This window comes from Schistocerca gregaria, chromosome 2, assembly GCF_023897955.1.
Source record: "Schistocerca gregaria isolate iqSchGreg1 chromosome 2, iqSchGreg1.2, whole genome shotgun sequence".
Lineage (NCBI taxonomy): Eukaryota > Metazoa > Arthropoda > Insecta > Orthoptera > Acrididae > Schistocerca > Schistocerca gregaria.
Window position 1 is genome coordinate 194,737,415 of NC_064921.1, and position 22,083 is coordinate 194,759,497.

At 43.5% G+C, this 22,083-nt stretch overlaps 1 pseudogene; it reads right to left on the reverse strand.

Moving 5' to 3' along the window:
• Positions 1-6,635: 6,635 nt before the first annotated feature.
• LOC126335617 (stress-induced-phosphoprotein 1-like) lies at positions 6,636-8,682 on the reverse strand (annotated as a pseudogene).
• Between the last annotated feature and the right edge of the window lie 13,401 nt (positions 8,683-22,083).

Below are 22,083 nucleotides of genomic sequence, written 5' to 3' on the forward strand. Positions count from 1 at the left end.
GGATCACCAATTTAGTACTGGAGGGCAGCATGGAGGGTAAAAATCGTAGAGGGAGACCAAGAGATGAATACACTAAGCAGATTGAGAAGGATGTAGGCTGCAGTAGGTACTGGGAGTTGAAGAAGCTTGCACATGACAGAGTAGAATGGAGAGCTGCATCAAACCAGTCTCAGGACTGAAGACCACAACAACAACAACAACCTGTACAACCTAATGCATGCATGTTTTGCACACTTGGCGGTTACATCAGTTATTAAAGTACCAACATTTCACATTTGCAATGGCTCATCTCGCGCTTACAGTAATGTGTGAACTAACAGTGTTAACCAGTTAAATATATTACGTAGACAAATGTATTCCCGAAATTTCATTACTCTGCATTAATTATATTTTGGTGGTTCGTTTTTTTAGGGACTACAGATCAACGAAAAACATAAAAACGGTGACAGTTTCTTCTTTCTGCACAGATTGGTGAAAATATTTTCCGGGACTACCTGTGTAGAAGTTGTTTCTGACTGGCGGTGCCGGCCGCAGGCCTTTGTGGGCCGGCCAGCACGTGTGGACACGCTCCCTTTGTGGCGGCCGGCCCGGGGTGAGAACAATGCGCGGCGGAGGCGGTGACATGGCGCCCTGGGTGGCGGTGGCGGTCATTAGGGCCACGCCCCCGCACACCGCCGCCGCTAATGGAGTGGCCGGCACAATGGCGAGGCGCAGGTATGTGCAGGGCGCAGGCCGCGGGCCGCGGGCGCCACCCACGCAGGAGCGCACCCATCTGCGGCGGCGGCCGGATTCTCCGCTCTCGGCTAGATGGGCCACCTGCTGACACTCCGGGCGAGAGCCGACACGGCTGCCCGGGGCGGCGGCGGTGTGCGCTGTCCGCTCCCAAATGCTGTAAACAAAGTGTCCGTCACACAAGAGTTTCCAGGCCTCTACCCAGCCTAACGGCCGCCGCCTTCCTACAGTTTTACCCGAGACTGAGACAATAATTTGTGCTACTTAAAGGTTAGTTTGAGCAGTTACCAGAAAGCGGCAGACAACAAGCTGTACTGGGCATGCGCAGCTACGATGACTTAGGCAGCCCGTGCTTGGTGCTTGCTCTGCTCATACGCTTTTCGTCGTATTTCTGGTGGGGCATCACGTGACCATGTGTAGCCTTGCGGCATGTTGTTGAGAGGACATACTGAGTTGTACTTAGAGCAATTGTTTTATCATATCCCACACAGATAAAGGATGCAAATAAGGAAGCGGTTCTTGTCCAAATATCATTTCAAAATTAGACTCCACAGCTCGAAGTACCATAAAATTTTGCTAAGGGGTAACTTCAGATTTTTTAATTCGTACTCTGCAATATTGTTATGTAGCATTTGCAGTAGGTTTACATCTACAAAGCACTGCAAAAAGCTAGTAGGACTGAATACAAATTTCTTGCAACAAAAAAAGAGACAGTTCCTTGTGTAGCTTACACCGGAATAAAGGACAATAAATTTCGTGACTATTTCAAAACGTGATAAAATTAACATGGTTGTCTGAGAGGCAAAGAAACTGGACAACTGACAGTTTATATTCTACTCTAGGAATAAATATGAATCCATGTGGGGAGTTAAAACGATAAAACACGGTATGCTGCCAGTCTAAAATTTAGAACAGAATGGCATTCTATAAATTTAAGACGTAAACACAAATTAAGAAATAACTTCAGGAGTAGAGAAAGTATTAGACAAGTACCTTGCGATCGAAAAACACTTTCACAGAAGGCAGATTTGTAAAATTCTGCTACAGCTGTCACATTTGAAACAAAATATTTAGTTCAAAACTACTGACCAAATTTGCCTACGTAGTCAGCTTCAAGTAAATTTTTACGTATGTCCGTACGTATATAGCATTAAGAGATCTTACAGTGTCCTTAAAGGACATCCGAGACTACTCCAGCAGCATGGGAATTTCATAAACCGTACTAAAATGCTACATTCCGTTCTAATTGCACATTTCTCTGTCCATATGCACTCTGAAGTACATGATGTAGTTTTTGTGATACCAGTTTTCTTGGGGGTCCAGTTCTTTATTATGGTATAACATCATTCGTCCGAGAAAATGAAAATTTGCACTTTGAATTGAACGAGGTTGAGGGTAGCCAATAGTCCGGAATGAAACACTTCGTTTCAAATAAATTAACTGCCTCAGCGGAAAAAAAATTCACTGAAGCAAATTTCTCTATAAAACAGACAGAAATAGCTTCATTAAGACATTAATGGTTGATTGATAATAACGTGGAAATAATATAAAATCAGAAAACTGAAACTACTAATTTATTTTGGTCTTTCATGGTTATGAGAATGTATATTAATACACTTGATGGCTCCCGGCCACAGAAATCTGTTTTGTTTTCATTTGACGTGGGAGCTGTAAATGAAGACACGAAACATACACGGAACACGGATCACGTGAGGAAGGACCCTCACTATAACTCAGCTTAGTCTGCGCATGCGCGAATCTGGCAGCTTGGGCGCGCCAGAAAAAATTTTCCGGGTAGCTTCTGGCTACTTGCTGCTACTGCTCATACAGCTCCAAGTAGCCAGAAGCGGGAGGAAGGCACTGCTCATACGCGAATTCAGCTCTGCGCATGCGCACGAGCCCGCTGTCAACTGCTTATACGAACCTTAAGATGCCACATACTGACACGAATTGTTTACGGGAAGCTTCCAATGATCATATTAAGCGAGGAACCTAGCAGTTGTCCTTTCCTCACTTCAACACGCCACTGAAACGGGAAGAAGGCATAGTACGTGGAACAATGCAAGTACGCTTTGCCATTCACTGTGTAGTAGTTCGTAGGAGCACAAAAAAGGCCAAAATGCTTCTCTTTAAAAGACTCTGAAAAGTGGGGCAGCAGCTGCCTCAATCTGTCTACCTCAAAAATTTTGGCATGCGAACATATTCGCGCTCTTTTTAACGTGCCACTCACCTCAAACTAACACAAGTTTCCCAAACTGAATGTCACATACACCCACTAGTCCATCACTGTAAGTCGATCACACTCATCCATTACCAGTTGCCCATTGTCGCTCACTTATTCAGCCAACTCATTGTCTTTATCACTTTGTGTCTCTCTGTCATCGTCTCCTGTGTCACAGTCCCCTTCGTTCTATCGTACTACTGCTGTCTCCTGCCACTGGCACTGTCTCCCTCTTGCTCTGTCTTACTGCTACTACCTCATTCATTCCAACTGGTGGTACCTCCTCTCACTCCCACTATATCTCTTTTCCTCGCTGTCTTTGTCACAGACTCTGTCTCTCATTATCACTGGATTTCACCCATTTCAATTTTCTGCTACTCTTTAGTCGTCTCCCACTGGCACTGTCTCCTTCACTCTTTCCCTAGCACCGACAACTTTCTTCCACTGCCACTGCGTCCCCCTCTTTATCTCACAGTGCTGTTGTCTCCTTCGCTCTTTCTGTATGACAACCACTTACACTCTTCCAGTATTTGTTTCTTCTCCATCTCTTTCCCACTGCCACTATCTCACTGTCTCACAGTGTGATCAAAATTATCTGTACCCTTTGCTGAAAATGACTTACAAGTTTGTGACGCCCTCCATCAGTAATGCTGGAATTCAGTATGATGTTGGCCCATCCTCAGCCTTGATGACAGCTTCCACTCTCGCAGGCATAGGTTCAATCAGGTGCTGGAAGGTTTCTTGGGGAATGGCAGCCCATTCTTCACGGAGTGCTGCACTGTGGAGAGATATCTTTGAGGCCTGGCACGAAGTCGGCGTTCCAAAACATTCCAAAGGTGTCCTGTAGGGTTCAGGACTCTGTGCAGGCCAGGCCACTACATGGATCTTATTGTCGTGCAACCACTCTGCCACAGGCCGTGCGTTATGAACAGGTGCTCTATCGCGTTGAAAGATGCAGTCGCCATCCCCGAACTGCTCTTCAACAGTGGGAAGCAAAAAGATGCTTAAAACATCAATGTAGGCCTGTGCTGTGATAGTTCCACGATAAACAACAAGGGGTACAAGCCCCCTGTATGAAAAACACGACCGCACCATAACACCACCGCCTCCGAATTTAACAGTTGGCACCACACACGCTGGCAGATGACGTTCACCGGCCATTCGCCATAATCACACCCTGCCATCGGATCGCCACATTGTGTATCGTGATTCGTCACGCCACACAACGTTTTTCCACTGTTCAATCGTCCAATGTTTACGCTCCTTACACCTAGCGAGGCGTCGTTTGGCATTTACCGGCGTGATGTGTGGCTCATGAGCAGCCGCTCAACCATGAAATACAAGTTTTCTCACCTCCTGCCTAACTGTAATAGTACTTGCAGTGGATCCTGACGCAGTTTGGAATTCCGGTGTGATGGTCTGGATAGATGTCTGCCTATTACATATTACGACCCTCTTCAACTGTCGGCGGTCTCTGTCAGACAACAGACGAGGTCGGCCTGTACACTTTTGTGATGCGCCTGTCCCTTCACGTTTCTACTTCACTATCATATCTTAGACAGTGGACCCAGGTTTGATTAGAAATGTGGAAATCTCAAGTACAAACGTTTGACACCAGTGACACCCAATCACCTGGCCACGTTCGAAGTCCGTGAGTTCGGCGGAGCGCCTCATTCTGCTCTCACGATCCATAATCACTACTGACGTCGCTGATATGGAGTACCTGGCAGTAGGTAGCAGCACAATGCATCTGATATGAAAACATATGTTTTTGGGGGGGGGGGGGGGTGTCCGGATACTTTTGATCACATCGTGTAAAAGGCCGAATATGTTCGAATGCTAAAATTTTTGGCAAAAATTTTAAAGGGGCTGAGGAAGGTTGGACGAGGTAGCTGGTAACACATCTTCCAGTAAGAGTCATTTAAAGATGAGCACATTCCTCTGTTTTTCTGATTCATTCCTCGTTTTGCCTGCTACAGAAGGGCATGTCACTCATATGAAAAGAACTTCATGGTTTAGTAAAATTTTGATAGTTTAGTTATGCAGAATAACGTAAAACTAATTTTACACCTCAGATCGGATTTTACGTGCTCAAAAATTTTGCAGGTACTACGAGATGCTTCAGTATTATAGTATAGGGTTTCCAGATGATAACGGTTACCCATTACAGCATATTTCTCTGTGCTAAGTCACTTTATAAACTACGTTTTCGCGTCACACTGGATTTAATGGGCGTATTTTGCGTGTACAAGCAGGGAAACTTTGAACCACTGTATCTCGGAAACGAATAAAGATATAGAAAATTTTCAAGGTTGTTCGACATCGGGCTCTTAAAGAAATATGGTAAAAATTTCATCCATTTGCTGTGTATAGCCTTCTTCGAATCCGCGGATCGGTTTTGGCACCGAAAAGCATGTTTTTGATGTGTTTCTCCGTAATGGGTGAAGATTTCTGAAAACGAGAAGATGGTACTTCCAGACAAATGCCTAGATAACAGACCTTTAAAATTTGAGCAGTTTGCTGTACTTAATTTAGATATCTACTGCTGATGAAGAAAATATGGTGAAAAGCGGCTTTTTTAGGCTTTCCTCATGAACCGTCCATGAATTAAATGGTGCCTCCATAAGGCCCTTGAAACCCACCGTAGACAATATGTAATACAAAAAAACAACTGATATGAACACACCAAACCAAAAAGAACAAATCGCCTTGCTCCCTTAGCCTAAGATGCAGGAAGTGCGTAATATTTAAACTTTGAGGGTGCATTGTGAGATAGTTACAGTAAACCAATCCTTCCGTTGGGTGTAGAAATGGTGCCTGTCGCATGCGTACCGACATATCTTTTGACATAGGAGGGCCAGTTAAGTTGATTAGTAACTGTATAAAATAAAAATGAAAATATTGAAAGAAGACTTTGCACATTGTTCCGTGGCTTACGAGTGTAGTTACATCCATTGTGCTAAGTAGGTCGGAGTAGAAATTTTCTCGAGTAAATCCAGAAAAAGAATTGCGTGCTTCTTACGAGTATGAGAACTTCGACAAAAGCTTACACGTCTGTCGATGAAAACAATTCACGGAAGTGTAATGTACTCAACCTGCTTTTAAAAGAAACTTCCTGGCAAATTAAAACTGTGTGCCCGACCAAGACTCGAACTCGGGACCTTTGCCTTTCGCGGGCAAGTGCTCTACCATCTGAGCTACCGAAGCACGACTCACGCCCGGTACTCACAGCTTTACTTCTCCCAGTATCCGTCTCCTACCTTCCAAACTTTACAGAAGCTCTCCTGCGAACCTTGCAGAACTAGCACTCCTGAAAGAAAGGATATTGCGGAGACATGGCTTAGCCACAGCCTGGGGGATGTTTCCAGAATGATATTTTCACTCTGCAGCGGAGTGTGCGCTGATATGAAACTTCCTGGCAGATTAAAACTGTGTGCCCGACCGAGACTCGAACTCGGGACCTTTGCCTTTCGCGGGCAAGTGCTCTACCAACTCTTTTTTTTTTTTTTTTTTTTTAAGGTAAAGGGCTTATCTCCTTCATGGAACATATGCCCCTATAAATTTTATTTTGTATTCTGAAAGAATACAGTAAATAGCACTTTCAACAATCACATAATAATGCCAATAATTTACAGTGTCAGTAGAAATTAAAGGTCACATAACATCTCTGTTTCACAACAAATCAAAAAACTTCTCCTAGTGTCATTAAACACTATCACTGTCTTCTGTTAGCTCGTAACAAATTATCTGTGCACCTGGCAGTAAAACAAATAGTCAAATGGCTTTCTAAACATTCATCAGTCGTCTAAATAACACATCCTGAATATAAAAATACAATGAAACATAGACAATACAACAATTACATTATTTGCCAATAAATGCACACAATTCAGGCGAAGATGACTGAGCACTGGTGATGTTACAACACCTGTGCAGATCAAACGGATGAGTCAGTGCAAATTAGTCTCTCTCGTTACATCAACGAATAGCAATCAATCCTGATTCCAAAAGCTTCTGAATCTTTGAAGCAATTTCAGGATTTTGCAAATGCTCTGCAAGAGCTTTCGGATCATTCTGCATTTGCTCTAAAATAACTCTGATGGCTGGATCTCGCATAATAGCTTGTATTTCAGGATCAGCCATTGCCCTCTTACGAACTTCTGGATTTGAGTTTACTGCCATTGTACAGGTTCTGTAGCCATCAATAGCTTCAGCATTTGATGGATCTAGTTCCAGTGCTTTTTGGTATGCTGAGATGGCTTTGCCAGGTTGCTGCATTCCCTGCAGAATTTTACCTTTTCTTGTCCAACCTCGAGTGAACTTTGGATCCAATTCAAGACATTTCTCACAGTCTTTTAGTCCCAAGTCAAATGCAGCAAGTTTTGTGTAACATGCAGCACGGTTGCTGTATAGTTTTGGATCATCAGGATTCCGCTTTATTGCCTCTGTGTAGTGTTTGACAGCTTCTGCATAATTGCCATTTTTGAAGAGTTCATTTCCTTTCTCCTTCTCTTCTTCTGCCTTAGCTGGATCAATGTATGCCTTTCGCTCCACTTCTTTTATCTCTCTCTCTACATTTGAAAGCAAAGCCTTCACCTCAGGGTTCCTGAACTCCGACATGGATTTTTCAAATGCAGTTTTTGCACTGTACAGGTCCCCAAATTTTTTGTGGTAAAGGCTTTGGCAATCAATTTAAAATCAGCCCTATTTTCTCTCCCAATTTCAATAGCCTTTTCACACTGATCAATGCACTTTTTATACTCCTTTTGTTCAAAATACACAGCTGCTATGTTATTAAGAAAGGTCATATCAGTCGGATCGAGTTCAACTGCTTTGTTATAATGGTTCAAAGTCTCTTCAAACTTTTTCTTCTTGTACGCTTCATTTCCAAGATCTTTTTCTTTCCGTGCTTTTATTTGACTTTCAGAGAGATTTTCAATTGTCTTCTCTTCTTTCGGTTTTGTATTCGATTGTGACTGGTGTTTGGGTGTTTCGGGTTTAGGGGGTATAGGTTCAGTTTCCATTTCTTCATCTCCATGAGGATCAATGTTTAATCCAAGTAAAACACTTAGTGTTGTTAAAATTCGGGTATCATGTAAATGGGTCCCTAGGCTATTTGGATTATTCTGCAGTTCATTTATCAATTTCACATAATCAGGATCTTCCAAATACGCTCGAGTACGAGGATCACTTCTCAATTTAATAAATAAATCTGGCATTCTAAATGGGTTTGCCATCCCCTTCTCAGCAAACTGCTGAGCTTTTACATCTTCCAAGTCTTTCTTTAACTGGGCATTGTCAGGTTCTTTCTTCAGACCCTCTTCGTATGCTTTAACAGACTCAGCTAGACGGCCCAGATATGCTAAAGCAGATCCTTTCCTGCTGTAACCCTTAGCCCAATCAGGTTTCAATTCCACAGATTTTTTCCGCATCTTCCAGTTCCTGAGAGAACTTTCCTGCTTTTTCATACGCTGCTGAACGGTTACTGTATAAAACGTGATTGTTTTTGTCCAGTGCTATTGCATCGGTATAACATTTAATCGCTTCGTCGAGCTTGCCCGCTTGCAGGGCGGCATTTCCTTTGTCCTTCAATGCATTAACCTTATCCATTTCACTTGCACAACACTCAAAACTCGATTCTCACAGGTAACGAAACATCCAGAACTACGAGTCAAGCAAACAACTGCAGCTCAAAGATAATGGATTTTCAGTATTTTCGTGCCATACCCGGCTTTTGCCATCTGAGCTACCGAAGCAGAAGTAAAGCTGTGAGTACCGGGCGTGAGTCGTGCTTCGGTAGCTCAGATGATAGAGCACTTGCCCGCGAAAGGCATAGGTCCCGAGTTCGAGTCTCGGTCGGGCACACAGTTTTAATCTGCCAGGAAGTTTCATATCAGCGCACACTCCGCTGCAGAGTGAAAATCTCATTCTGCTTTTAAAACAATTAATGTGCCTTTGAGTTACGATATGCAATACCAAGACTTCAGCACGCCTGAGTCCTGGTGACACAAACACTACAAGCGTGTATGTTAAGATAATTTGTGAAGTGTACAACTAATAGTGCTTGAAAAATAATAACTATGAGCAATACAGGGTTACTGCTTTAGCTCATTCTCTCGTTGCTTCTTGGACAACGACACCGTTGTAAATGAGAAAGTACAGGATTAATTTGTTTAGTTAACCGTTTTTAGACAAGTCTGATGACATCTTGCAAGCCGAAAAGCGGTTAAATAAGTACGTTAATCCTACAGAATACAAACAATATTGTGCTATTCATTTATAAATAAGTATTGTGTTCTGCGGTATTATATTTTGGGGCATCTCTATGTACGCATAAAAAATATTCCAGTTCAGTAAAAGTTCGTCATTGTTCAAGCGGATCGAAAAACGTAACATGCCATCTCTGTAGTTAATTTCCTTGAATGACATTGTGTTTAATAATAATGGATCTATCGAAAGGAACAATATAATTCCACCAGTGAACTCTGAAAAGAAAAGCACTTTGGACTTGGAAAAATACTTTCTTTACCATTGTACAGAAAGATGTGCAATACTTCGCAGCTTCGAGCAGAGCAGAGAAATGTGAGTGATGACTACAAGACTCCCTAGTCTAAATTGAAACTTTTTATTGTGATGCACTTCTTTTGTACTCCGCAGGAGTCCCTTGTAGTTGCATAGGTCGTTGCGCTGTAGTATGTTAAGTGACAGAGCCAAGGCTGGCCCACAATTCTTAAACGTTTAACTACACGCACATGACAGCCTGGAGAGAAGTTCACGGTGTGATTTTAGATCATAGTATCTGCGCATGTAATGACTGTTTTTGGTAATTATTTTGTAGCACAATTACTGAATGTATGTCAGACATTTTTGTTCTACTTCTGCCAGACACATTCAAATGGCTCTGAGCACTATGCGACTTAACATCTGTGGTCATCAGTCGCCTCGAACTTAGAATTAATTAAACCTAACTAACCTAAGGACATCACACACATTTATGCCCGAGGCAGGATTCGAACCTGCGACCGTAGTAGTCGCGCGGTTCCGGACTGAGCGCCTAGAACCACGAGACCACCACGACCGGCACCAGACACATTGTGAACATGTTCTCTTTACATCCTGTGACACTTGGATTATATACACAAATGCAATATACGGGGATTGGAACTTAAATAGTGGCAACAATTTATTCGCAACCGATACAAAATGGTTCAGATGGCTCTAAGCACTCTGGGACTTAACATCTGAGGTCATCAGTCCCCTAGAAATTAGAACTACTTAAACCTACCTAACCTAAGAACATCACACACATCCATGCCCGAGGCAGGATTCGAACCTGCGACCGTAGCAGCAGCACGGTTCTGGACTGAAGCGCCTAGAACCGCTCGGCCACAACGACAACCGATAAAAAAGAATTACATGTTTGCACCTGTTACTGTCCTTCAAAGTAGTCACCAGCGTTGTGTAGAATACGTTGCCAGCGATGTGGAAGGCGTAGTATACCGTTAGCAGAGCCTGTTCTGTTGATGGTGCAGCCGGACTGTGTGACCGAGCGGTCCTAGGCGCTTCAGTCCGGAAACGCGCGACTGCTACAGTCGCAGGTTCGAATCCTGCCTCGGGCATGGATGAGTGTGACGTCCGTAGGATAGTTAGGTTTAAGTAGTTCTAATTTATAGGGGATTGATGACCTCAGATGTTAAGTCCCATAATGCTCAGAGCCATCTGAGCCATTTTTTTGTTGATGGTGCGAATGGAGCAGTCTAAAGTTAAGGTGATTCTCGTGTACGACTGTGATGGTGTTATCCTAATGCATTACTTTCCTCCACGGCAGACCGTCAATGCTCAGTACTACTGTTCGTTCTTGGAACATCACGTGCAACCAGCTTTGCGATAGAAGCGACTACACTTTCTGCGCAACCCACCCATCATTTTGCACGACAATGAGCGGGCGCATACAGCGCCAAGCTGTGGCTGCTCTGTTCGGTCGATGGGACTGGGAAGTACTGTACTATCCACCTTACTCATCGGACTTAAGTCCTTGTGACTTCGATTTGATTCCGAAGATGAAGGAACCACTTCGTGGCATTCGCTTCAGAACTGTTCCAGAGATCCGACAGGCAGTATACCGCTCCATTCGCACCATCAACAGAACAGGCTCTACTGACGGTATACTACGCCTTCCACATCGCTGACAACGGGTTCTACACAACGCTAGTGACTACTTTGAAGAACAGTAACAAGTGCAAACATGTAACTCTTTTGTATAGATTGTGAATAAATAGTTGTCACTATTTAAGTTCCAACCATCGTATTTCGACGGTGACTACTTTCACAGAGGTCTGATCGTTCTTAACATTGTGATACTTCAAAATGGCCAAAGACCAATATCATGATTGTATAGTAGAATATACAATTGTACAAATGGTGCAACTTTCATTTAAACAGAATTATATGACCGTAGCCCCAAACTTCAGAGAGATTATCAACAATGAGTAAACAGTTTGATACTAACACGCAGTATTCACAGAGTAGTCAAAGGGCAGGTAGACGCCGACCTCAGGGCAAATCATTTTGGCTTCCGCAGAAATATAGGACCACGCGTGGTAATACTGACCCTGCCAGATTGCATTTGTAAAAAAATGGCTCTGAGCACTATGGGACTCAACTGCTGTGGTCATTAGTCCCCTAGAACTTAGAACTACTTAAACCTAACTAACCTAAGGACATCACACACATCCATACCCGAGGCAGGATTCGAACCTGCGACCGTAGCAGTCGCACGGTTCCGGACTGCGCGCCTAGAACCGCGAGACCACCGCGGCCGGCTGCATTTATAAGAGTCGAAATACATGAAACGGAATCAGTAGTTGATAAGGAAGTAACACAGGGTTGTAGCAAATGGGCAATGGTATTCAATCTGTACATTGTGTAAGTATTAAAGGAAACCAAGGAGAAATTTAGAAAGGCATTTAAAGTTCAGGAAGAAAATATAAAAAATTGAGGTTTACCGATGATAAATTAATTCTGTCAGAAGCAGCTAAGTACGCTGGAAGATAAGTTGAACTAAATAGATAATGTCTTGAAAATGGTAATAAGCTGAACATCAACAAAAGTGAAAGAAGAGTAATGGATTGTAGTCAAGTGATATCAAGTGATTCTAAGAGCATTAGTTTAGGAAATGAGGCAGTAAAGTAGTAGATGAGTTTTTGTTATTTGGGCAATAAAATAACTGACGATGGCCGATGCAGAGAAGACATACAATGTAAACTGGGTATAGGTAGGAAAACATTTCCCAAGAAGAGGAATTTGGTAACATCGGATATAAAGTTTAGTGTTAGGAAGTATTTTCTGAAGGTATTTGTCTAGTGTGTAGCGTGTATTGAAGGGAATGTGGTGTATAACAAGTTCAGACAGGAGATAATAAGAAATATGGAAACGTGGCACTACAGAAGAATGCTGAAGGTTAGTTGGGAGGTCGAATAAGTAATGAGGAGGTACGGAATCTGAAAACTAGCAGTTATACAACCCGACTAGCAGAAGTCATCGGTTGATAGGATACATTTTGAGGCATCTAGGAATTGTCAGTTTGGCACTGGACGAAAATAAGGGGGACGGGAGTTATGAATTGTAGAGTGAGGCCAAGGCCAAGGGATGAATTCAGTAAGCAGGTTCAAACTGATGTAGGATAATAAGAAATATGGAAACGTGGCACTACAGAAGAATGCTGAAGATTAGTTGGGAGGTCGAATAAGTAATGAGGAGGTACGGAATCTGAAAACTAGCAGTTATACAACACGACTAGCAGAAGTCATCATTGGTAGGATACATTTTGAGGCATCTAGGAATTGTCAGTTTGGCACTGGACGAAAATAAGGGGGACGGGAGTTATGAATTGTAGAGTGAGGCCAAGGGATGAATTCAGTAAGCAGGTTCAAACTGATGTAGCATGCAATAGTTATTTGGAGATAAAGAGGACAGCGCAGGATGAATATCAACAAAATAAAAACATAACTATACCATGTGTAACACCTCTTCAACCTTGTCTTGTATTAATTTTATCATGCTGAGATTGTTTAATTTAAATTGTTATGTAGGCACTGGCTCTGAACACTATGGCTCTGAGCACTATGGGAATTAACATCTGAGGTCATCAGTCCCCTAGACTTAGAACTACTTAAACCTAACTAACCTAAGGACATCACACACATCCATGCCCGAGGCAGGATTCGAAACTGCGATCATAGCAGTCGACCGGTTCCGGACTGAAGCGCCTGGAACCGCTCGGCCACCGCGGCCAGCTTATGTAGGCACTGTTTTTGCGAGGTTCATTGTTAGTCTCGGCTGTGAAAGACTAGCGGAAAAACAGCTATAATGCGAAGGGGGATGGGGGGGGGGGGGGGATCACGAGCCTTGGTTAAAGCTTTGAGGCGGTAGAACATATGCCCGCGAAAGGTAAAGGTCTGTCCTGGTTTGGCGCACAGTTTCATGTTAACGTTTCTCACGTTTGCTCCCTTTATATTTACTTAGTGTTTAATGTTAACATTTCAGTTGACAAACTGCTAATCACGAGTATTGTACCTTCTTTGATTAGAAATACACAATATTGAGCTTTTATTTATAATTTGCAAATAATGGAATGTAGTCGAATGAAATTAGGCGATGCTGAGGGAATTAGAATAGGAAATGAAGCAATAAAACCAGTAGACGAGTTTTGCTATTTGGGAAACAAAATGACTGCCATGATCGAAGTAGATGACGTATAAAATGATGACGGGCACTAACAACAAAAGCATTCTGGAAATGAGAAGTTTACCATCGAATATAAGAGTACATTTTAGAAAATTTTTCCTGATGGTGTTTATCTGGCGTATATTATTCTAGAGAAGTGAAACGTGGGCGATAATTGAGACAAGTGTGTACGTATGTATGTGTGTGTGTGTGTGTGTGTGTGTGTGTGATTGAGTGAGTGTGTGTGTGTGTTTTTTTGAGGCTTATCGGGGCTCAACGAATGTGGATAGAAGTAGAGAAATTGTCATCATACAGAGAGGAAGGAATCTATGAATTGACACTCATTCACTCACTCCCACCTCACCCGCGTTGGCCCACTCAGTCACTCCATTTCACACGCCTTAAGGCGACGGATAAATGTGAAAGGTGCGATGCCTAGGACTAAAACAGAAATGACACCACAGAACAGATATAAGCAAGGCTTACAAAAAAAAAAAAAAGAAATGGGTGAGCCTGTCACCTTTTCAACACATTCAGAACATCTATCTACAATTTTAGGAAACAAGTTGGACAAATCACAATACCGTATAACTCTCACCACACTCGTTTCAGCGTCAAATAAAACAGAGGACAGATCTGTTGGAAAATTAGCCGCTGCCCGCTTGCCTGAAAATAAAACACAGTCCAGTAAAATGTGGCGCACAGTGACCTATACGCCACTTACGCCACACACTGTAGGGGCCTCTCGCCAGAGCAAGAAGCCATGCGTTATAGGGCTGTGGCCTACGCGAAGGCGAGTAAGGAGGACGTCAGCCCGTCTTCGTGGATGAAAGGAAGTACGTCACGAGCATGTAGTGAGGTTTACTAAATGGAGCTTATTATCAGTCACTTCCAGCCACTCGTCTTCCCGTCGACGCATGACTGAACCTCACCAGCGAGTAGGGAGCATGCAAAGGGATGGCACACTGGAATAACTGAGGATCGCTACACACCTTCTTGGCTGCTGCGTCCGCCCTTTCTTTTCCCGCAGTACCCATGTTCCCTAGTACCCAGCAGAAAGACGTCTCCTTCCCCAGCAGCTGTAGTTAGAGAAGGGCGTCCTGATGTTCTGGACTATTTTATCTGCTAGGTACAAGCGTTGCACAGAGTGAAGGGCACTCAGAGAATCGGAACAGACAAGGAATTGAGTGCCCGAATCGTGTCTCTTCCGCTCCAGTCCCCCGAGATCGCATATAATTCTGTGTCAAAGACAGTAAAGTTCCCAGGCAGTCGGACACTGACCGATCAGGGAAAACAACATAGCAACCAACAAAGTCCCCCTGTTTCGGCTCATCCATAAAGACAGCTATATATTAGTGACGCCAACCTCAACTGCTTGCAGGTCAGTAGCCAGGGGGAGAGCAGAGGAGTGGTGACAAACACAGCAACCTCATCCTTGGTTCTGTCTCCAGTAAGGTCATCCTTTTGGTGAAGCGTATAGCCCTGCAGCACAGAGGCATCACTGACTTTAAGAAGTGTTTCTTGTAAACAGAGGCACAGGTGGCGTTCCTGTGCTACCTGTTTCAGTTCGTCCACATGTGCCCTGAATCCATTAATTTTCCACTGCAATATGGGAGCTATCTATCATGAGGTTTTCATTTTCGCGCTGTCTTTCCAATGGAGAGGGGAACCTGTAATGGATGGAGGCTCAGCCTTGGGGAGAGACGATTGCATCAGTCCAACAACAAGGTCCATTAGCTCTCCAGGTAGAATCGTGAGTGACTTCAGATAGGATGACATCGATATCATCAGACTCTTTACTTTCTGGCTCCACCTGTGGTTGATTTTTTTGTCCTAGGTAGACTTCAGAGCCATAAGCGCGACAGTGATAGTGGCAGCGCTGGTCAGTGGACCAGACTGAACCTTTGGAGGAACAGGAGCTCCGCGATGTGAACTGCTATGGCCTTGTCTACTGTTGTGGGAGAAAGTGTAGACTTTGGAGTAACTGCAGCAGCAAAGTGCACTGGCAAACTCAGGTCTAACTGCTGATACTAGCAATCTCCATTTGTGTAGTAGCATCAGTCTTCTATTTGTTTAAGTACAGATGCAAAGGAAGTAGTGAACTTCAGTGACCGCATGGCCTTATAGACCTTTTTGGCCCCACCATACAAGACAGGCTTAGTTGTTTTGATCCCCTGTATCTTCCTTTTTTGAAGAAAGCACTGCAATCCCTACTCCAGGCAGGGTGATCCTCGTAGCAGTTTACACACATGGTAACAGATGAACAACTAAGACTTCAAGGGCGGCCTCATCACATTTGCCACAGGTGGGTTCTCTTTTACAACTCAAAATGTTGTGCCTAAAGTCCTGGCACGTAAAACTGAACACTGGGTTGGAAAAATAAGGCTGCATGCTGAACCAAAGTAAACTGGCCTTAACGTGCTCTGGAAGTTTTGTGCTGCTGAAAGACAGTGTAAACGAATCTGATTTGACAAGATCGCCATCCATCCTTTTTATTATGTTTTGCATATCACTGATGCATTTCTTAGACCAGTCAGCTTTCTGTTCTTCTCGGGGAATGTCAACCAGATCGCTGCAACTCACAACGCCTTTGCTATAATTCAGGGTATTGTACAGTTCAGTTTCTATTGCATACTCCCCAAGGAATTGAGCTTCCTGGATGTTCTTCATTTGTTGAGAATTAGATGTTTCTACCAAAAGGGTCCCGTTTTGCAAGCACATGACAGATTTTAAACGTCCATATGCCCTTAAACCATTTTGTGTTTAAAAAGGTGCACGTTTTTCAAAGCTCTCCACTTTCCTTTTGAGTATAAGAAACACATTCTGGCCGCCATCTTGTGTTCAGTTACAAGAGACTAGAAGACTGTGTAATCCCCAAGTCTGGAGGACTGGCTGCACGAGTCCTCGTGTTTGACTGGGGGTTCGTACAACGGCCCACTCTTTCTGCTGGAAGGAGGAGAACTGAATTTCGAAACTTCCACTGTGATCCCCAACATATAAGTCCACTCAGACAGAGCCCCATGTGCCTAGGTAAGCCTTATACAGCTGAGGTTCGGTAGCTTCCCCGGAGGTTGCCCATTAACGACTATCTCACCTCAATAGCCATGCATCTCATCAGTGCATAGCATACCTTGAGGTTGAGGGATATTTTTACAGACGTTTTTACCATCTCGCGATCCTGGTGGTCAAGCCAAATTCCCATTCCCTGCAACACACAACGTTCTACTGCCGCACTGCACTTTGGTCGCTGAAGCATGCCTAGTTCATACGGTGACAGAAGACTGGCGGCGCTTACCAGTCGCCAGTTCAGGAACCTCAGGGCCTCCCAGTCCATACCCAGCAAACGAATTCTGAGTCCCTGAGGGCTTAAGACGAGAATAGAACAAAAGCTTTTTAAATAGGATGCTACAGAACAATGTTGAAGATTATGTTGTTAGATATAATAATTAATGTGAAGGTGCTGAATCGGAAAACTAGACATTTATGGTACAACCTTACCAGCAGGTTGGTAGGATGCATACACGCGTGTCAATTAATTACTAATTTGATTATAAGGGGAAGTGTGGAGGAGGGACCTCGATGGTTGATACTTTCAGTATCCACTGTATACACAAAAGATGACGACACAAATTCACTTTTATGTCTACATCAACATCTACATACATACACCTACATCAACATCTACATACATACTCCCCAAGCTACCTTATGGCGTGTGGCGGAAGGTACCACTGTTAGTCATTTCCTTTTCTGTTCCACGCGCAGACAGAAACACGCAAAAATGATTGTCTATATTTCTCTTATCTTCGTGGACCTCTGGCGAAATGTACTTTGGCAGCAGTAGAATCATTCCGCAGTTAGTTTCAAATACCGGTTCTCTACATTTTCTCAGTAATATTCCTCAACAAGAACACCGCCTTCCCTCCAGGGATTCCCACTTCTGTTCCTGAAGCGTCTCCGTGAAGCTTGTGTGTAGTTCCAACCTACCGGTGACAAATCTAGCAGCCCGCATATGAATTGCTGCAACGTCTTCCTTTAATACGAGCTGGTGGGAATACCAAACACTCGAGCAGCAGTCAAGCATAGGTCACACTAACGTCCTATATGCGGTCTCCTTTACAGATGAACCACAATTTGCTAAAATTCTCTCAGTAAACCGAAGTCGACCATTCGCCTTCCCTACGAGCGTCCTCACATCCTTGTTCCATTTCATATCTCTTCGCAACCTTATGCCCAGATATTTAAACGACGTAACTGGGTCAGCGCTGTATCTGAACATTACGGATTCGTTTTACCCACTCCTCCGCATTAACTTACATTTATAGCTAGCTGCCATTAATCATACTAACTAGAAATTTTGTCTAAGTCGTCTTGTATCCTGCTAAAGTCACTCATCTGCGTCACCAACCCACACACCACAGCATCATCAACAAAAAAACCGCAGATTGCTGCTTACATTTGAAAGATCATTGTGTCGAAGAGTTTGGAATTAAGAAGGGAGACACTAGCGTAAGAAAGACTGTGAGGACGAGTCACGAGGCATGCTTAGATGGGTGGTTTTCTCGCGAGAAGCGAGATTCCGGGTTCGAGCCCCGACGTGAACAGCAGTATTAATTTGCCAGCAAACTTCAAAACTGCGTCTGCCACTGCACTGTGATGAGCATCGTCGCTAGGCTCCCGCGCTTACTAAACTAAACCGTGCCAGAAGGTGCTGCTCTTCTTTGGAACTTCTTCATCTCCTCTACCTATTGTTACCTAATGAGGGCGACTGGCTGACGACCAAGACTCAGCAACCAGGCAAACGAGGTTTTTATAAGTCAAGGCACTTATTTCGTGGTTGAATTCATCTCCTTAGATTTCATTCAATGAACCTCAGTGAGCCGTCTGCTTTTCCTGCAGCTATCGTTATCACATCGGTCCGCTATCGGTCGCTTTAGGCGCACAAACCTAGATACTTTACTCACATTACTATCCCCAGTGATTCATCACCATATGCACGATAATGTGCAATATTCAGAATGTGTTTCCACTCTGGAGCGGAGTGTGCGCTAATTTGAAACTTCCCGGCGTATTAAAACTGTGTGCCGGATCTGGACTCGAACCTGGTACCTTTGCCTATGTCCTAGGTCTGAGTCTCACTACGACATTCAGTTTTAATGTGCCGAGGAGTTTCAATGCCCTTTGTGTTACATTTGTGCACGAACACACCAACGACCACGTTCCTTCTTCTTCATTCTGTCCATCCTGCTACCAACAGTATTGTGAAAGACCATTCAATCACTTCACGTGCGACTCGTGCTTCAGCTGGTCAGGCGAGAAGCAAAGTGGATTTGGCTAAAAGCCAGAACGTGCTACAGTGTGCGTTGATATGTCTTATACTGCACTCATTGAACTCCATGGGTTCTTTCTGGAAGCTGTGACCGTTCATCCTAATGTTTCTCTTAATACCAGTTCACAGGCAAAATAATGCAACACGCATATCGGATAACTCTCTTTTGAGACAACAGGAGCATTTAGTCTGATGTTTTAGCAGGTATTTGCAAATTAGTTTTACATTGTACGTACGTAAAGTGAACGACTAACATGTTTCAGAAATTTCGACTGAATAGTTGGTTTGTAATTTGACTGGTTGGAAACAACAAAATGAACAAAGTGAATCAGCTTCCTGAGCGATACCTGCTAGTCCATAAGACTCTGATCGGTTGCGTGGAGCTCATCGAACTCTGGAAACAATTGCTAACACGCCACGCGCTCCCTTCGAGCTTACAGCGGAAAGCACCGCCGAACGTAATCTTACTCCGGGAAAGATCTCTCGCAGAAATAACTTTGTGTGCGAATGCGCCAGCAATGTGCTTACCTGAAACTTAGACAAGTAGAAATTTATCGGTCGTCAATTCGTGCATATTTAAACGAGGTGAGGTACGTTGGTCGGAGAGAAGACAAAATAATATTGTTTTACAAACGGTCAGACGACGCCACAGGAACGTATAGACAAAATTGTTTGTTAAGTTTATTAAAAATGACTGCTCTTAAGACAGATACAACTTTTGGAAACGTGTAGTGGAAATTTAAATGAAGTGATGACGATATTCTTCTGTTTCAGTTGATGTTCACAGTATTCAAATGTGTACCCTGTACCTATCACAGAGTGTTCACATTCAAAATGCCGCGGCTATTTTTGATGATTGATTCTTCCTTCTTCCCAGTTTGGGCATATGGACCATGTACATAACTGCTTATGACTGAGCTTCCGGTTTTTCCAATAATTTTTCATTATTATTTATTATCGATGTTGTTTCCGGATTTCTAAGCACGTTGTTTTGGTTTTTTGCTTTTCTCTGGTGTCAGTACTAAAACCTTGCGAAACATATTTCTCTTTTAGATCACTTTTCATTTCTCTTGCATATCTTATTCTCATTCATTCGAACCAGATGACCATAAAACATCAAACTGCGTTTTCTCATCGTTACATTTAGCTGTTCAGTTTTCTTGTGCAGAACTTCATTACTTCTGTTCGTGTATTCATCCTTGTTTTTAATTTGCTCCCAGTATTTTTTTTGCCATCTTCCTCTCTTTGTTTTCCAGCTTTTCTATTTGTCCTGCCATAGTCAAATTCAAGCATTCGGCTGAGTATAAATATTCTGCTTTTAGTAGAGCTGGAACTATGCTTGACAGGATATTGATATATTGTACATATCTCTAGCTAACTGAAAGGCCAGTTTCCGTTTTCGTTGCTCTGAGTACCTTAAACTCCTTATCACGGCCATTCTTCTGGATTCTCTCACCAAAATATTTAATGTGTTGACTCTTTTAATTTTACTGTAAGCTGCATTCTATTTTGCCTAAGATATTTGAAGCCCTTCTTTTCAAAATGTTAATTTTACTTGTTGCCATTGCTAGGTTCAAATGGTTCAAATGGCTCTGAGCACTATGGGACCCAACTTCTGAGGTCATCAGTCCCCTAGAACTTAGAACTACTTAAACCTAACTAACCTAAGGACATCACGCACATCCATGCCCGAGGCAGGATTCTAACCTGCGACCGTAGCGGTCGCGCGGTTCCACACGGTAGTGCCTAGAACCACTCGGCCACTCCGGCCGGCCGCCATTGCTAAGTTTCCGGACAGTATTTCAAGGTGTGTAAAAGCGAAAAACTGAATTCGAAGATTTTTGTTTTTCTAGCCCAGCTGTAGCTGGTCACTTACTGTATACTTTCTGTGTTCTTCCTTTTGCTTCTTTAGATTACCTCATCCCTATTCTTGCACTGGTGACGAAATGGTACACCTTAGGCAGAAAAATAACGAACTGTATAACTGTGACAGAATACTTTAATAATCGTCCAGGAATTACGTTACGTTCGTAAACGTCCAGGTAGCTGCGTCGTACGCCAGCTAGCTGTCACTACTGTTTTTGCTACAGAGTGTCAGCCCTGCGGTATCCTGAACTTCGTGCTTGCCCCAAGGCCGCAGATCAATGAACTGGTCGGCCCGGCGCCTTACCTTACTGTCTTCTCCGCACTGCTGACCTCCGCAACTTTTACGACTTTGCGGAAAGTCGCTGGCAAAGAACGCCCTAGCTGCACAAGTGTACACATTCCTGAGAGCAGGCGCATCGTAAACTGCTAAGAAATACGTGCCGCTTCACGTGTACTGTCCTTTTAGATTGTAACGAGCAGCTAGAAATGTGTGCCGCGCTTTTCTTGCTTTGTCACAAATAATGCAGCTTAAAGCACTGAATCCACTAGAGCAAGAGTTAATACTAAACCCAGGCAACTATCGTCGAGAAGACTTTCCTGTCCGTCAGAGTTCAAATAAAAAGGTCGAATACTTTATTACATTACACTGACAAGCGGAAGACCTTCCCATGACTCTTAGCCACACACAAGGGGAAGATCTGAGACATCACCAACCAGTTCGGCTCATATTTGGCAGGTCGCTTGCGTAAGACCTAAAATGAAGGACTAAGACATTTTGCTCCTCCCCCTCTTCTCCCCCCTCTAAAGTTCATGGTGGTGGTGGTGGTGGTGGTGGTGGTTAGTGTTTAACGTCCAGTCGACAACGAGGTCATTAGAGACGGAGCGCAATCTCGGGTTAGGGAAGGATTGGGAAGGAAATCGGCCGTGCTCTTTCAAAAGAACCATCCCGGCATTTGCCTGAAACGATTTAGGGAAATCACGGAAAACCTAAATCAGGATGGCCGGAGACGGGATCTAAAGTTCATGATACGCAATCACTCAGAATTGATGGAATAAGCATTTTCATCAACATATCTTGGACCGCACAGAAATATTTGCCTAAAAATCGAAGAAAGAAACTTAAGCAAGTTTCTAGTAAGTTTTGATGTGGTCTCACTTTTTACAAAAACTCCTCTTGCAGATTCTTTGACACTGATTGGTAACATGTTTC